At 32.2% G+C, this 18,431-nt stretch overlaps 1 protein-coding gene across 2 annotated transcripts in view; it reads left to right on the top strand.

The window, feature by feature from the left end:
• The first annotated feature begins 1,051 nt into the window (after positions 1 to 1,051).
• LOC143244803 (tyrosine-protein phosphatase Lar-like) overlaps positions 1,052 to 18,431 on the top strand; it is a 313,630-nt gene continuing 296,250 nt past the window's right edge. The window contains exon 1 of one of the 2 annotated variants that reach the window (XM_076490151.1): positions 1,052 to 1,571. The gene's annotated coding sequence lies outside the window, so the exon portion shown is untranslated. The remainder of the gene's footprint in view (positions 1,572 to 18,431) is intronic. The other variant, XM_076490154.1, reaches the window with a different exon arrangement.

Below are 18,431 nucleotides of genomic sequence, written 5' to 3'. Positions count from 1 at the left end.
AAAGTTTTTAGCGATTGTGTATAGTAAAATCTTTGTTTAGTTTATTCACAACGTTTCGCCAGACTTACCATCAGGTGGAATACAAGAACTGAAGTTCACAGAATTTATTTTTTTTTAAAAAGCACGTGAGAACCTATAAACAATAACAATCTACAAGTATATAAATAATCAACTTCAAACAATAGATAAAACTTCAGGTTTAAATAAATATAAAGCTTACCAAGACATAATATTTGATTAACGACCTGCCTTTGCTACTTATGACTCAATTCCTTATACTAATTTGGAATTTTTCTGCTGTTTAAACTGTATCAAATATTGTTCCACAAATCTTCCTTGAGTTACACATAAAAATTATCAAGTTTATGGAACATATGAACTTTTAAACAGTGAGTAAAAGTTTTGAAATTAGTACGTTTTCCGTCAGCTCAGCCCAACCTTAAAATATTTCTTTTATCGGATGTTCTCTCTGTTGGAAAATATGGTATTTAAGTACAAAATTATACATCTTGAGATTAAAAACTCAAAATGCACGAAATACTTCATTTTAATTAGGACTAGTTCCTTTCCCACACAAGTCCTCTCATATCAATATTGCTAGATGGCCCCAAGTTCGTGTCTTGCATTGCGAACATCGCCACTCAAAGCTTGAGTAAAGCTAGCATGCATTTATCCATACATGTACGGTCCTCTGACAACATACGAAAAGCTAGATTCGATATTAAACTCGTCAGAATAAAGATTGAGATACAAGATGTTCATCTTTAGCTAACTATCTAGACTTGTAGACTAAAATAAATTTATTGTTTTTAATCCGAGACGACAGGAACAAGAGCCATAATTGGCTATTGATTGATTTCTAGTGCTTTCCATTGGCTGACAGGGTAAGGAAGCTTGGATGAAACATGCGCATAAAGAAGTGCACATTCAAAAGAAAAAAATCGTGGCTTTCTTTAACCTACAGTGAATTACTTTCTTTAGAGAAACAAATAAGAAAAATAAATAATCATACTTTAACATTTTATATTTAATTTCATTCACATATCCAGAAATATACCCCTGAACTGCAGGCTTGACAGCCTTGCTTTCAGAGTGCTGATCGATAGGATGTTCGTAGCTAGAAGCAACGGCTGTTACTGAGGTGTTCAGCATTTACGAGGAAGCCAACGTTTAGGGCGTCCAGTCTCTCGCACCTCGGACCTGATTTGCTTCTTTTTTTCCAGCTCTTTTGTTATCAACAAAGTTAGTAGGCGTGGTCGCATTTCACAAAATACAAGATAAAAGGTGTGGGTGATCATAGGGGTTAATGGTCAAGGGACAAATAATCCGACAATCGGTAACTCGAAGTGAAAGTAACCACAGCAGCTGATATCCAAACTTCGCAGTGATTTACACTAAGTTGTTGACTATTGAGGATGACTTGAAGTTTCAATAAGTCCTGGTAACTATAATTACTTAAACCAGTTTGCATTCTTCTAATATCTTCATTGAAACTTTCGAACAGTAAGCAGCGTCGCTGGAAACTTCATCTACTTTGCTCAAAAGATATTTCTGCTAACCTGAAAATATAGGTACGATATAATATTTGATTTCTTAAAATGAATTACAGCAAGGGAGTGTACTTTAAATTAAGAAAATTCTTAGCCTTAAATATTTTAGAACTGAATGTTTTATGTGCGAAATAAAGTTATAAATTTAACAGTGCATGTTAATTTAACTATGTTTCACATTTCATATTCTGATTTACGTAGCTGTAGATGTGTAACTGTAGTAAGGTAAAGTATATTAAAATAACTATTTTATTTTCTTTAATCGCAAAAAAACAATGTTCTTGCATCGAAAAGGTTTTAGTTTTCCCGCACGAAAAATGTATAAAAAATTTAATTTTCTCTTTAAACGAATGAAAATGAACGTAAAGGAAAATATAATGCGAACTTTTGGTAGTGTGTTTTACATTTCCATCATAGTTTTATAATTCAGTACTTTCACAATAAAAACATTTTCACATTATATCATCGAAAAATAAAACTAATACACTTAACTTACTTTACATATGTATGGTTAACAATAAAATATTGCTAAGGCCATAATCTCATAAACAGGTCTCCAATTCTAAACGTCCACGATTATAAATCATTTCATTTTCTTACTAGAATAATTATTTGATAATAAAATAAAACATATCATGTGTTGTGTTTTTCCATGGTATATATATATATATATATATATATATACAGTACGCTTTGTGTACATGTGTATGTATAATAAAGTGAAAACAAGAAACAGAAAGCAAAGAGCTTAATTTGAAACATATGGTAAGCTTTTAACGAAAATATAAATTAATTAATATCTGCCTACAATATTTTGTTATCGGTTTAAAACCATTTTCCGTATTTTCGTTAGCCTTTAATAGGGAAGAACTTATATACTTGGACTAGCCGTTCAAAAATATATTTATTTATGCATATGCGACTTTGTAGACGATTTGTGGAAGAAATATACTTGTTTAAATCATTACCAGCTGTTTAGCACATAGTGAAATTAAATAATTGTGCAAAAATGTATCAAATAACTGAGCAGTTATGTTTAAAGGTTAAAATAGACGTTAAAGATCTTTCTTGGATGAAAGTGACTGAACTAAAAAACCAAAGCCATGCTTCAAAATTAGGTCAAAATAGTGATTAGAATTAATTGTTAAAACTGATGTTTATCTTAAAGATAATACTACTAGATTCACTGAAATAAGTAAGAAAATCTGGCAGACATTTCTTACTTGTATCCTCGGTTTAAAGGAACGAAATCCATCCTCGAACGTGTTGGCATTTTCTGCCGTAGGAGCGTTATAGTGTGACAATCAAATCAACACTTTGCTGGTTAACATTAACCCAAGAGTTTGCAGTGGATACTGTCAGACATTTGCCATTATGAATGGCAGTAGATAGCTATAAAACGTTACCATAAACAAACGATTATTTATTTTCCGTCCTCTCTGTCTTTTTCAAAAATATGATTGTAAGCATTTGAATAAAATACAAGTAAGTGTACAGTGTAATGCGAGAATCGATATATTTTGTTCAGAAAAATGACACTTAGTAGTTTTATATAGAGATAGGGTTAATATTCTCCTCAAGAATGACAGAAACTATTTTGAACCCATTTTATGACAGTTTTTGAATTGCCTTATATTGCATCCAAACTTTACTGAATAAAACTTATTATTCCCAACGTGACTCTGGCGAAATTTAGTTTTCTTTACAGTACCCTGTATGTACAAACGCAATGGGTAAGTTACCGCAAGCATTGAACTCGAAACTATTAAGATTGGATTGGTTTGAATTTCGCGTAAAGCTACTCGAAGGCTATCTACGCTAGCCGTCCCTAATTTAGTATTGTGGGACTAGAGAGCAGGCAGCAAGTCATCGCCACAAATCGCCGACTCTTGGGCTCTCTTTAGTAGAATTGCCCTTCAGAATATAACGCCCCATGGCTGAAAGGGTGAACATATTTCCTGCGAGAGGAATTCGAATCCACGACCCTCAGATTACAAGACGAGCAGCTTTACCACCTGACCATGTCGAGTCGAGAAACTATTAAGTGTGTGTGTTTGTATGTGTGTTTTTCTTATAGCAAAGCCACATCGGGCTATCTGCTCAGCCCACCGAGGGGAATCGAACCCCAGCTATTAAGAAAACAAAGAATTGTATAACATCAATTGTCAAAAAATCCTCAGACAAGTTGTAAAGTTTAAAATTGTTATTATAACGGTAAAACTAATAATATGTAAAAAATATTAAACATATTTCATGAAGAACTTTATAAGCTGAAAAGTCTGAAAATGTATTAACGGAAAAAACAAAATTAAAATGGTTTACGTAAAGGACAAACGTTTTTACTAAAGAAGAAAACTATCACCAGTAGTTGCTCATGATACTGTTAGAGTCGTTTAACAGATAGCTACGATGAACTAAAATAAGTAAAAGGCGTTCAACAAGTGCATTACGAAACAAAACATATAGATTGGTAATAAAAGTAAAAACCACTGCTAGATTTTTAAAAAATTGTGTTGATTTGATTAATTTAAAAGCATACGTATTTCAAACGTTTGGAAATTGACTACAGAGGTTATATATATATATATATATGAAGATTCACACAAACGGCCTAGAGACCAGGTCATTAGATTACCTTGGTGAAGGAAAAGTAGAAAATAAATAACAATTTAATATGTAACGCTATAAAGGTGAATAGAGAACATAAATTAGGTAAGAAAAATGTCTCTTAAAAATTTAAAACCGTGGTCAAAACGTACTATATTAGGTTAAAACTAACTACAAAGCTCAATTACTCAAGTACTTTGGATAAGTTCTGTTGTTGTTAAACGCAAAGCTACACAAAGGAATATCTGTACTCTACCCATCACGGGTATTCAAACTCGGTTTCTAATGTTATAAATCCGCAGACATACCATTGCACCACTAAAAGGAGATTTAGTTTCCCATTTCGTCACCCTTAAATACAAGTTAAACATTACGTAACTGCAAACAGCCATAAAACTTTATTAGGTAAATAATGTTAATAAGAGTGAAAAAAAGGAAATATTTTTAACAAGGGACCAATGAAATAATTATTTAATTTGTTATTTTTTATGTTTTATTGTTGTTTCTTTTTTTAAACTTTACCAAGCACTGCATTACCACAATATATTTCCCGCACTTTAACGTGATAGTCAAGCCTTCAGCGAGGATTGTGATTAGTAGGGTACTGCTGACTAAATGGTTACCTTGCATCTAATCAGTAGTTAAAAATCTAAAAAGTTGCAAAATAGGCTTAGTAGTTTTGCCACACACGCAAAATAAAAATACTTAATTGTAAATTACAGAAAGCTATATTTTATCAATATGATTCAACACAGTGCTTATACAGGACGGGAATTTTGGATCAAAAAATTCTAATGCAAGCTTTTACTGTTTTCGCGTATTATATTAAAACAGAAGTTTTCAAAGAAAAGGTGCAGATACATCAGGAGTTAGACAAAGAACAAAAGTAGCGTTCATTGCTAGGTGACAGAGCTACTCAAATTTTCCTTTTTTCTCGCATGAAACTCTTTTTATATCATATTCTAGAGCTAATTCATCACTGGAAGGATCAGTAAAAATGAAAAATAAATGTGTTTGTAGTTGTAATATTATACCATCAAGTTTTTCATTCTTTATTTCATAAAATGAATAAATTTTATTTCTGCTATGGTAAAGTTCTAGAATATAATATAAAAAGAGTTTCATGCGAGAAAACAGGAAAATGTTAGTAGTTCTGTCACCTAGCAATGAACGCTACCTTTGTTCTTTGTCTACTTGATCAAGCTTTGCTAGATACCATAGAATAAAACCAAGAAAACAGTTGAAAAGCTTAGTCGTCCTGACAACTCTCTCATTTTAACCAACTATCAGCTACGATATATTACTGTTACCCGGAGGTTGAAGAGAAGAGAGCAAGTAATTTTAAAGGTATTTATTTCATCTTTCCAAACATAATTTTTGGTGTGTTGCCTTAAGTTCGGTATACCAAATTTTCTTCAGGAAGATTTTGTTTTTTCTTGTTTTTTTGGAATTTCGCACAAAGCTACTAGAGGGCTATCTGTGCTAGCCGTCCCTAATTTAGTAGTGTAAGAAGGCAACTAGTCATCACCACCCACCGCCAACTCTTGGGCTACTCTTTTACCAACGAATAGTGGGATTGATCGTCATTTTATACGCCCCCACGGCTGGGAGGGCGAGCATGTTTAGCGCGACGCGGGCGCGAACCCGCGACCCTCGGATTACGAGTCGCACGCCTTACGCGCTTGTCCATGCCAGGCCCATCTTCAGGAAGAACATAAAATTAATTAAAAATGCACCAATTATGAGCTTTATGAGCAGTAGTGTTAAGATTTGGATTCCAGAATTTGGCACAAAGATACATTAAAAGTATGTACTCATAGCAGTCCCTAAATGTGAACTAATGAGCTAGAGAGAATGTAACGGGTCAAATGCACATACCTCCAACTCTTAGGTTACTGTTATCAGACAAAATGGTATAGGAACATTATTTTAGCATATCCACGAATCCAAAGCGCGTTAACGTCGCAAGATTTCACTAATCACGATTCCTTGCATTTGGGCTCTGCACTTTGAAGCCATGGGTGTGTTATAAGGATGACGCTCAAATACCATTGTTCAGTCAGATAACAAAAGTCCAAGAATTTTCGATGGACACTGCTGACTTATTGACTGTCTCCTCTCTTGTACATCAGTCAAAATTTGGAATGGCTAATGTAGTTTTTATCTTGAGAAATATTTGGAAAGAAAACAATTAAAATTTGTTTTAGGACAAGTTTTTGAATAGCTTTTAATGTATACAGAACAGTTGGGAGAAAGATTCCTCTTCCATATTATTCATAGAAAGGTGTTAAAACACCAACTATCTAATTTTACCGTGGATAACTTGTCTCACTTTTTGGTGTCCTGAAAACTTTACCTTGACGTTTTTTTGCCATATATTATATTCTTCATTAATTACCTTGGTGAAGGAAGAAATGGAAATTAGATAATATGTTTTCTGTTACCTCCCATCTGAATCGTTTCTGTAATAAGATAGGTGTTTTCCTATCTTAAGATATTTCGTATTTATTGTAAGTATCTTTGTTATTTTCAAATAATAAATTGATACACTCCTTGTACTACTTCTTTCTTGATATATGAGGTTAAACGAAGCTTTAGCATAAACTTATACATAGCAGTATATTATTGTGAGTACCTGTACCACAGACGTTCGGTGGTTCAGTAACCTCAATTATGGACTTTTGACAAAAACTGTTGAAATTTGTAAACTAATCGTTCCATTCATACGTTATTACACACATACTGTTTGCGCACTTTATATGAAACTTGTTTCTTAACATTAAATTTCTAACATCCTACCTAGTTTGCCGTATGTAAGACAATGTATCATTTGTGGTCAGTTTAAACACTTTGATAATGAATCGGCTGAAACAACTGTATATTAAAAGTCACTTTACATTAAAACCATTTGATCATCAATTAACCAGCTTTTTAAAGGGTCAACATTCCAAGTAACTTGTGTGCAGTTGAGCTATACTCTTGAGTATCTTTTTCATGGCATTGCACATTATCAACGGCTCCGCTTGTGCTTCTATAAGCTAAAATAATTAATTACATGTAATGAAACTTTACAACACATTAAGTAACATGATTACTTACGGAGTGAAAATTTGTGCACGACCTTTAAATCTGTGTACAAAAGATCAGTTCAAGACCTGTTATACCTTTTATAAATCAATAGATTGTGTTTAAAATTAACAACGATCAGGTTTCTTCTGAAAATTCTGAAGTTCCATAGTAGAAGCTTTGGATTAATTCTTTCTTGACAATTAGTTGGCTATTTTTGATATATAGGTAAAGCTACACAACGGTAACCCGCGTTAACTTGTTGATCATCACCAGATTTGTCCAGAAATGTCCACGGCTTCAAGTCTCATTGATGAAATAAGGAGAGCGATTAGTTAGTAGTTCCTACTGGATGCGCTGCTACTGTTGACCGAATACAGTAGATGTCTGTCACTATTAAAAAAGATCCACAACTGAAGAGGTGGAGCGTGCTGAGTGACAGGTTGCGGCTCGAAACTTCAACCTTCCGATCAGAATGTATCTCAGAACGGCTGGTATGAGTGTTAACACTTTTACTAATAAAGCGGAGAACAACGTTTGGACCCTTCTAGGTTATCCTCAGGTTTTTGTTAACCTAAAAATATCCTAGGAAGGTCGAAACGTTGTTCCCTGCTTTATCATTAAAAGGGTTAATACCCATACTATGCCCTTCTGAGATACATTTTTATTTCAAGTGAGTTTTCTCGTCATCAAGAATTACTTCCGATTAGAAGTATCGCATAATAACTACTCGGAACAACACCATTTTCTTCTATCATATGTCATAAAAAACAACTTTAAATCTCTTGGTCATTTATTCAAAACACTACATGTAGAGAGAAAGAGTAAACTTTATGAAATGTTTTTGTTATTACGAAAAAGAAACTTTAACCGTAGAAAAGGTTATTGTTTTGTAAAATGTATCCTTTACCAGAAAATGTAATTTTTTTTGATATAATTTTTTTTCAAAAGCAATTTATATCAATAAATCTCGATGACTGTTATAAACTTGAGAAATAAAATACAAATCTGAGATTCCAAAAACCTCTAAATCTTTTCTTTTAAGAATGTTCAAGTTATTCCCATACATATCTTTGACATACCACATTACATTCTTCTTATTAAACGTTCCTATTGTCATTCCTGCCATTGTCTAAATCAACAATATACAAACATTTGTTTACGTTCTAAAACATGACAGAAGTATGGCCTTGTACGCTACATTGAAATCGTACAAGGAAAGAGAAAGCAACATATTTTCTAGGTAGGTTATGAAAATCCTCAGAAAAGTGAAGTATGCGCTCAGAGAAATGATCATATACAAGCTGATAGAAGAAGAGGGAGAGTTAGGAAGGAACAGTTTTAATCAGCACTGCTAAGGAATATTAGATTAAATTCGAGTGTTATCATGCACATGTTTATTTCTAGAGAAGAATACCAGTAATTTTGATAACTCCCTCAAACATTGAAAGAATACAAGTAATTCTGATAACTTCCTTAAATATTTAAAGAATACAAGTAATTCTGATAACTTCCTTAAACATTGAAAGAATACAAGTAATTCTGATAATTCCTTTAAACACTCAAAGAATACTAATAATTCTGATAACTTCGTTAAACGTTAAAAGCATTCAGCAGTATCATCCTACGTCCGTATTATTTATGGACCACAATCACATATACTGACAATCTTTTTCGTCTTTGATTTCGAATTGTGCATTCATTCATAAAACAATGTCGCAATTATGTATTCTCAAGACGGTTGGTATGGGTATTAAAACTTTAATTAAAATAAAGTACAGAACAACGTTTCGACCTTCTTAGATCATCTTCAGGTTAACAAAAAGAATGTCGCACCTAAAAAAAACAAACTTTCACTCAGCTGAGTTTTTTGCGCACGTCACCAATGTGCTCACAAGGTTTATATATGTCCCTGGTTTCAAAGCTGATTCTTAAACACATTTTTCCAAACTATTCTTGCATCATTTACTGTAGATGTATGACTTTGTTAGTTACAGGGCTTGTAATACCATAGGAATCATATCAAAAATATAAATTAAACGTTTTGTATCCATTTAAAATAATATTTCACATCAAAATGTATACGGAATTGTTAATATTCTCGAACAGAAAGATTTTCTTCTGATATATTCCAAGATTTATTATAGTTAATCTAAATTTGAAATCCCACATCTCAACTAAATTTAAAGTTAAAAATCCAGCTATATTTTTAATTATTACGAGAAGATATGAGAGCTCAAGCCTACAACTTTCTATACATATAATTCTACCAGTTATTCAAAAGTAGTTTCTCTTAAGGACTTTGTTTTATTTGTTTCCGCTACGTTATCACAATTTCATATCGTCAAAGACTGAGTTGCATTGCAATTTAGATTTAGAAGTTAGATTGACACAATCAGTTTCTTTTTTAATATAAATGTATTTTAATATACAAACAATAAAATGACGGTTATTACAAATATTACAAAAGTTTTAGAAACGATATCAATTTTCCTATGTGGTCCGGAACTTCATATCTTATTGATGGTTCATGATGAGTTAGTTAATACTGAGTTGGTGTAGATATAATTCACTTAACTGGGAACTAGCTAGTTCTATGTTATTTGTTGATCACACGTCGAGTTTTTCTACCGCTGAAGTTATATATAATATCTTCATAAAAGTACTAATGTCCGATGTGAATCCATCGAAGTTTAATGGTTTGTAATGTTCAGAAATTACAAACGTTCGTGGTCAAACATCTGAAGTTGCCGATTAATAAGCGTTAATCACAGTTATAGCTTTCGAGGTTTATAGTATAGTAACTATAGCAAACCAATAATATATACTTTGTCTTGACTTGTCTCGTTCGTTATAGTTATAGGTGTGAGTAAATTTCCTCGAAACTTCAGTTTACACAATATGTGTACATAAACACATATACATTGTTGATTCCTATGCTTCAGTGAATAGGCGGGAAATTCGCAATACAGATTTAACAGGATAAATAATAAACATTTCTAAATTAAAATTTAACTTAAATATCTATATAAAAATAAATATATGATATTAAATCAATTCTCACTTTTGAATGATTTTTATTGTTGATCTATATAAATCTATATGACCACTTTTCTCCCGGATTAAAAATTATGTTATAAAGTTAATGGCACACTCTTTCCAAATAACACATATTTCACATTTAAAGGGGTGTTGCCAATAAATCACCTGAAAGGTAAGCTAGCAATCAATGCTATTCTACGAAGTCCTTAATCGAATTTGTAATTTACAGTAAAACTATTGAGTGTGCGTTAGCTCTTTGCACCTTTCCACCTGAACCATCAGCTCTTCTCTTATGACACTCTCATGCCATTGGTCCATTTTACCACAGCACATCATAGGCATAGAAATTGATAGTTACCATGGCAACCAGTAAAAATAGTAATTTATTAAGTTGCTGTTTCCCTTACGTCGAATTTTTTGCACCTGAAAAGATAGTGAAATAATGCCTGAGACAAGATAAAATAAAAATGACATCTTTCACTTTAGAAATTTGTTTTTGGTAAAAACAGTCTCTCTTAAAATAAAAATTTTATAGAAAACCCGTGAGAGTCGTAGATTATAAGTGTTTAGTGATTTTATCATTTATATGAAGCCACTTGCTGGTATTAGTATACCTTTATTAATAAAATGCATACTTCACTCTTTTGTCTCTATGAACACGAAAAGCAATTGTAATCTTCCAAAATTATTCTACTTCGGCTTCATATTGCTATATCTTTAAATTAATATTTAAAATAAAAAAACTCATTGCGAACATTTCTAAGCTAATTATTCAACAAAAATAAGCTTCATTAACTAATGTACTATACGAATCTTACAGAATCCATAAGAGAGAGAAAAACATTCAACAAGCTATTCACTAGCGTACTTGAACATGAATCGTACAGGGCAAGAAACATAGAGGAGAACTACCCAACAAATAGAATACTCATTGAATATTATTCCCAAAAAAATTCTATAGAACCTCAGACTGGTTTGAAGCTCTACCATATTTTTGTTGAAGTAATGAACAGTTATAGTAACTGTTTTGCAATGTATTTTGTCGCTTCTCTTTTAATCTATGTTGTAATTAATGTACTATGTCTTCCAAATTCTCTGTCTTTTTGCTACACATAAGTTACAAATATGTATCTAATATGCGTGATTCAACGTAGGATTTAATTTATGACTTCATTTAATTGAAGAGTGGAGGAAATGTCATGCATGTTTCTTAATATCATTTTCTATAAAATAAAACTTTACAGCCAATTATAAAATGGTTGCTTCCTTCCTCACCTTGCTGCATTTGACGAGACAAAAACCAAGTCGCTTCATAAAGATTGTACTTTGTTTTTTATTGTTTTGGCGTATGTTTTAATGTATATTTTAACTACAAAACTATAGGTTAAAGCATTTTCTTTTTTACGATATTCCCAACATTCCTCAGATTATTCGTCTGCTACCAAATATTTGTAATCAACAATACTTACCTCTAGGTATACTTATGTATTTATTTGGATGTACCTTTTTACACCCATAGGGCTGTTAGAATATTTATGAGAAAGCAACATCTGCCAGAACGTCACGTGAATGTAAAGGGAAGGACACCTGAGTTAAAGTACATTGTTTGTCTACTCTTTGTGAATTGGCTTTGTTTAAATGCATAGCTATTTGCCCCTTACACATGAAGTCTTAATCTTTTGTATCGATATTATAACATTTTCCACAATGGTTTTCCAAGAAACAGGCACAACCAAAAATTTTTCCAATAGGAGCCTCTGTGCTTTTATTGAAATGGTATCAAATTTGTTTCTGCTAAAATCTAAAACACTACATTTTGATCTCTAAATAACAATAAAAAATAATTGTTGTTTCAACCAACTATTCGCTATAACGGCTTCATTAGATAGGGGATTTAGAATTTCCAAATGTTGTACTTAATGGTATTGTAAAACAAAGGGATATAGATTAAAGGTATATCTACTATCCCTGGTGAATCTGGAATAGCAAAATGTTGGCTTAAGTAAAGTGTTTTTTTATTATTACCATTAGAGTAAGACTAGTTTGTTTTTCTAACTTTACAGTCAAAATGTCTAAATCCTTCCAGTACGCACTATAAATGTGGAAATAACTAAGTATAAGTCAGATTATTTTCTCCAATTTTAAATAATATTATGCTGAGCTTAGGATTATCGATCGCATTGAAAAACAGTTTGAAGTAAGAAATATGTAGTAACTATAGACATTAAGTTTGTGATACACGCATTATGTTTTTGTAGTTGTTCAAATTTAAAACTTAAGTAACAAACACAACACAAAATATTCTATGATCGGCATTAAGATAATTCAATGCAGAAATGGTTGTAATTGCTGATCTATTGTGGCTGTTATCCTGCTTATTAATATCCAGAAAGATTGAATAAAACATCGCTATGCCCGGCATGGCCATATAGTTTGGATGCTCGATTCGTAGTCTGAGAGTCACGGGTTTGAATCCACGTCACACCATAAATGCTCGCCATTTCATAATATGACAATCAATCCCACTATTCGTTGGTAAAAGAGTAACGCAAGAGTTGGCGGTGGTTGATAAAGTGTGTTTTCTCATAGCAAAACCACATCGGGTTATCTGCTGAGCCACCGAGGGGAATCGAACCCCTGAATTTAGCGTTGTAAGTCCGTATACTTACCGCTGTACTAGCGGAGGACATGCTCGGTTACATATCGCTGCTTTCCCTCTAGTCTTACACTGCTAAATTAGAGACAAGTATGGCAGATAGCCCTCGTGTAGTTTTACGTGAGATTCTAAAATAAAATATGCTCATGTAAAGGTGTGTCTGCTGCTGTATGGATAGTTACTGTAATAAAGCTATGACAGATTTCATTATAAAATAAACGCAGTTTACAATATATCATAACCTCGAGTTACTGCTCGATAGATATAACTATGTGAGAATCCCATTCATCTTAAAGTTGATTAACCACTATAACTATAAATAGATAATAATATGCTACCATCTATGCTGAAATGTTCTCAACATTTATTTAATTAAAATAAGCAATACTTAATTAATTAAGTGTGTTATTATTTTAAGGTTGTGAGTAGCCACTAACAGTAGATAATATGTTACCAATGTTCAGTTAAAATTATTAAAATATGTCACACAAAATAATATAAAAGTTTATTGGGTCTTCTTAAGGTTTTGTATAATTTACAGTGCAAAATATTATGAAATGAAAAAGCATAAATACAGCACGTACATGTAAATAAAAATATAAAAGAGCATGCAGCTACAAATATTTTTTGAGTTTTGGTAAAAGTGTACTATTTAAAATAATTTCATATTGTTTTCTGTTGCTTTTACTGAAATGAATTAAGTAGAATGTCAATATTAGTTTGTAAGCTTTATTAACTCGAGGTTCGTCGTCTTGGCGGGCGTATTATTCAAACAACTCTTGAAAAGTAGAGTTTGCTTTTCAACGATTTCTGAAATTTGACTCCATTGTTAAATTCATGCTACGGTCAACAACTCAGTGGTTTCTGTTGAAAACTCTGAAGTTGTATGTAAAAGTTGAAAATTAAGTTCCGTCTTCTCCTAAACCAAACATGTTTGCATCTTAACGAAGGCAGGATATTAATGTCATGGTTGCCTTGGATACGTCAATAGGTTGATCTTGGTAGCTCTATGATTCAGGACTTTTTATGAATGGGTTTTGGATCTCTAGTTACAGATATTATATTAGTTTGAATGTATTAAATCTTATCGTGCCAAGTCTTTGGCCTTAGGATCCCCAGTTTTGACATATATACACGCCACTTGTTGGTCAACAATTATTGATTCTTAGCACATAAGTAAACCTTTGCAAAAGTTGTGTCAAAAAAAAACTTCTAAGAAAGTGCAAGCTATCCAAATTAATAAATAAAACCAAGCTCAGTTATACTTACCTGTATATGTATTGGTCAACATTAAAGCAAGACTATACAAACACGTAAATTCAATACATATATGTGATGGAATACTTTTTGTTCTGTTTGCCCTGCTTGATTTTAATGCATTTTTCACATAAGAATTACTTTCATTGCCGATTTATGGTAATAATAATTTGTTCACTTATAGTTCAAATCGATATTATTTATACATTCTTCACGTATATGTATATATGTGAATGTAAAACGTTATTTTACACAAAAACATACTTGTCAGTTTTATTGTACTTCGTGGGAAACTCTCCTTTTCTCTGGGCATTGGTGATTAAACAGTGATCCCCCCGAATAATCAGTTGTAAATATGAGGACTTATAATGCTAAAAATCGAGTTCGATAATTGCAATAAGCATAGCATAAATAGTCCACCGTGTATCTTTGTGCTTACCAAAAAGAAATATTAAATTGTTTTAAGTTAATTGATGTGTATGTGTGAAACTGTAGTTGTTTTTTATTAAACAGTGTTAAATAGAAAGAGGACTCTTTAATACGATTTTGGCAAGATGCATAAAAATGATAACACACACATACGAATATACGCTTAACATACTATTTGAGAATTATCACTCATAAGAAACTCGTTTTTATGTGTATGTTGTCTTATATAAAACATTAAATCTTCCTTTCTCCGACCAGTTTGACTTCAATAATGTTCTAGAATTTAAATATTAATAAAATTATTAGAATGTTTCTTGTATCATGGTTTTCTTTTACTTTCAAATATTTTATATCATAATTTCATTACTGGACGTGTATTTCTCCAAATGAAAGTTTATAGAGGAAATATTCCATCGTCAACGGTTCTCACTTACATAACTTTTTTTGCTTATAAAATTGTAAAAAGAAAGCACTGGAAATTAATCGGTAAGTATTGAAGTTATTCTGAATTTTAACAGATTCGTTACTATTCCACAGTACGTTAAAAAAACAACAACTCAGTATTAAACTTGTTTTCAGATGTTGCTCTAGTATTCCTTTATAGCTTCTAGGTTAATTACTCGTTCTATCGACAGCTTAAGGAGTATTGAGTGCCATAAAAGTAGATGAAGCTCTTAACGTGTTGTTATAGAATTATAGAAAGTGTCCAAGTTTAGTGATGAGTATTACAAAACAGACTTGAATAAACAGTAAGCTGTCAAATAGTTGCACAGAAATAGAGAATACAATAATCAATAACTAATTGTAAGCCTTCATCAGCTTTGTATATTATCTAGTTAAAGATATCAGAACTTACTCCCCGCCTACTTAATTATAATGACTTTTTGAGTCAGGGAATAATTTTAGCAACCACAGACATGAATGAGAACATGACTGGTGAAAGCCTTAAGTCGTGGTCTGGAAATGTGATGATTCTTTAAACGTTTTGCTGTGTGAGATATAGCACATAAGAGTCTCCTTTATTCCAAATTTTGTGTTGCTTTGCGCTGTAGTGTCCAAAGTTGAAGAGAATTTTACAAGCTTGATCAGTCCAGTTTGCTTTCATTCGCTTAAGTAATGCTCGTCTACGGTTATCCCCACATTTGCAGAAAAAATATAGTTACATCAATTCCATTACATGTAAATTTCTCTCTGTATTTGCATGCGCTGACAGTATGTTTATTTTCCCATGCATAGAAATAAATCAAGAAGAATATAAAATTTCGCATTAAAGAAAATTAATTTTTTTGTGTAAACATATTGCTTCTTTATGGCATTTTTCAAAAATTCGAATAAAATAAACTACGAATTGAGTGCATGTTATACATTAACATTTACATTACACAAATATTAAATAAAGATATTTTAAACTATATTGTCTCTCTGATGTTCATTAGAATACGTGAAATATACAGTTGTGTAAACCATATAAAGTATAACTTGGTTATTAATTTATCAATTGAATGAAGTCTCTAACAAATCATATATACAACACAAAAAGTGCTTCCAACGTTGAACTGAGCTTAAATTAAATAGGTAACAAAGCTCCAACTAATTAGCTTCTCCTTTAATCCCTGTTTTAATATCTGGTGAGGTGACGCTCCTACTATTTGGTTGTAGTAAGAATTAATACATATAATTTTCATTCTATTTTTCCAATGTAGCATTTAATTATCATGTTCTCTTTATTGATTGACGATTTTTATCCTATAGTTGTTTGAAAAACATAACACATGGTTCAAACACGTTAAAAATGTTAGAAATACTTCAGCCACACTTGGATATGTTCTACAGAAAAGGACCACACACACACATATAGCTGCATGTCATTTATAGGTGAAGGTTATGAGACAGCCAGATATCAAAATGTTTCAGTTCCAAAGCTATATTTTCACCCTTGACAACTGAAATATTTCAACTGAATGTTAAAAAGAAAACACTTATCAGCCTGTATTTCAGAAACTGCCATCGAACCTCGTCAAACCACCTTATAATTTATCACGTACGGATGGATAAGAAGCAAACTAAATAATACTACAAACAGTGTTGTTCTCCAAAGATGTATCGTTTGCAACAGACTACATTCTTAAAACTAACAAAGGGTGCCTTTAAAAATAAAAGATTGTAAAGTGTTCATGTGTAACAGACAAACTACCACGTACAGTATTCTGCAATTTGAACCTGGAAATGTCTGTTAGAAACAACGAAATAAAACTGTGCAATATGTATTTGGTGAAACAAATGACAAAAGAGGTATAAATCGAAGTTTGGTAGAATGTTTTAGTTTTAGGCTATAGAACTGTGACAGCTGCCCGGAATAAATTTATCAACGTATTTGTGTTAACATATGGTTAACATGAATGAATCATTTTTCAAAGCCACCATTGGCATCTATATAAACTTATCTTTATCTGTCTTTATCTTTCATCATATTTATGGAAGTTGCAAATAAACGAGTGGGAGATAGTTAAATTATAACCAAAAGGAGCATTATTTGTATTGTATAATATTTTATTACACTTCTCAAGGCTGTCAAGTTGACACCAATAAATATCTATAAAGTCTGAAAGTATAAAATAGAGAAGACTCCATTGCAGAGGCTATGTTTTATGGTTTTCTCAAACTTGCTCTAGACTATAACTTTTGTGATTGAACATACTATTTTTGGAGAAGTAATTGTCATGGTGAAATTGATTCTCTTTGTAGAGCTTATGGCCCCGGTACAAATCGTAGTCTTAATAAAATTAACTATGTAGAGCTTACAGTCCTGAGAAAGCTGAGTACTTTGGGTATATGGTGATATCGTATTATGGTTTTACCTAGGTTTGTGATCAATCTAAAAGTTATCGATCATTTGATATTTTCATGAATTAACTTGATTTTGTCCTTTTTTGAATTAGGTTTTTTTTTACAATATTCTTGGTGATATTAGCTTGTAGAAGGTTTCTGATTAAAACATTAACAAGAACGTTAATACATACTTTTAGAAAAATTACCATAACCACTAAAGACTTGAAAAAATTAATTATCACTTTATATTTAATCTTTTTGTGTATGTGTGTGTGTGCATATTTTGTATTTTTAAAATCCGTCTTACTTTGGTGTATATTTATCCTTAATAAATATATTCACATACATTTATCAAATTATTGATATTTCCGATTGTACCACAACATTGTACAAAACTATACGATGTTATAAGAGTGGAAATAAACATTCTGGTGTTTACAATAACTGAAAGAGCAATGATTAATGGCTGCTTTCTCTCTATTCTGTAGTTAAATGTTAAGAACGGTGGCAAAAAGTCTTGATAGCTTTATCATAGATACAAGAAACAACACAGCATGCGGATTGGATGTAGCCATGTATTTAGCGTGTCTGCAAAGCTGATCCAAAGATTCCTGATTCACGACTCGTTGTAGTCAAACAGGAGTAAACTAATGGTTGACGATGGGTGTTGCTGAAAAGCTGCCTTCCTTCTACTTTGTATTCTCAAAAATTGTTTGTTTGTTTTTGAATTTCGCTCAAAGCTCCATGAGGGCTGTCTGCGCTAGCTGCCCCTAATTTAGCAGTGTAAGACTAGAGGTAAGGCAGCTAGTCATCACCGCCTACAGCCAACAGTTTGAATACTCTTTTACCAACGGATAGTGGGATTGACCGTCACACTATAACGTTCCCATGGCTGAAAGGGCCAGCATAGTTGGTGCGACGGGGTCTCGAACCCACGACTCTCAACTTACGAGTCGAATTCCTTAACCACCTGGCCATGCCGGGTCTCTCAAAAT

This window comes from Tachypleus tridentatus, chromosome 2 (assembly GCF_004210375.1).
Source record: "Tachypleus tridentatus isolate NWPU-2018 chromosome 2, ASM421037v1, whole genome shotgun sequence".
In the NCBI taxonomy this organism is placed as follows: Eukaryota; Metazoa; Arthropoda; class Merostomata; order Xiphosura; family Limulidae; genus Tachypleus; species Tachypleus tridentatus.
Note: the sequence above shows the minus strand (reverse complement) of the source record. Positions and strands in the feature narration are given on the sequence as shown.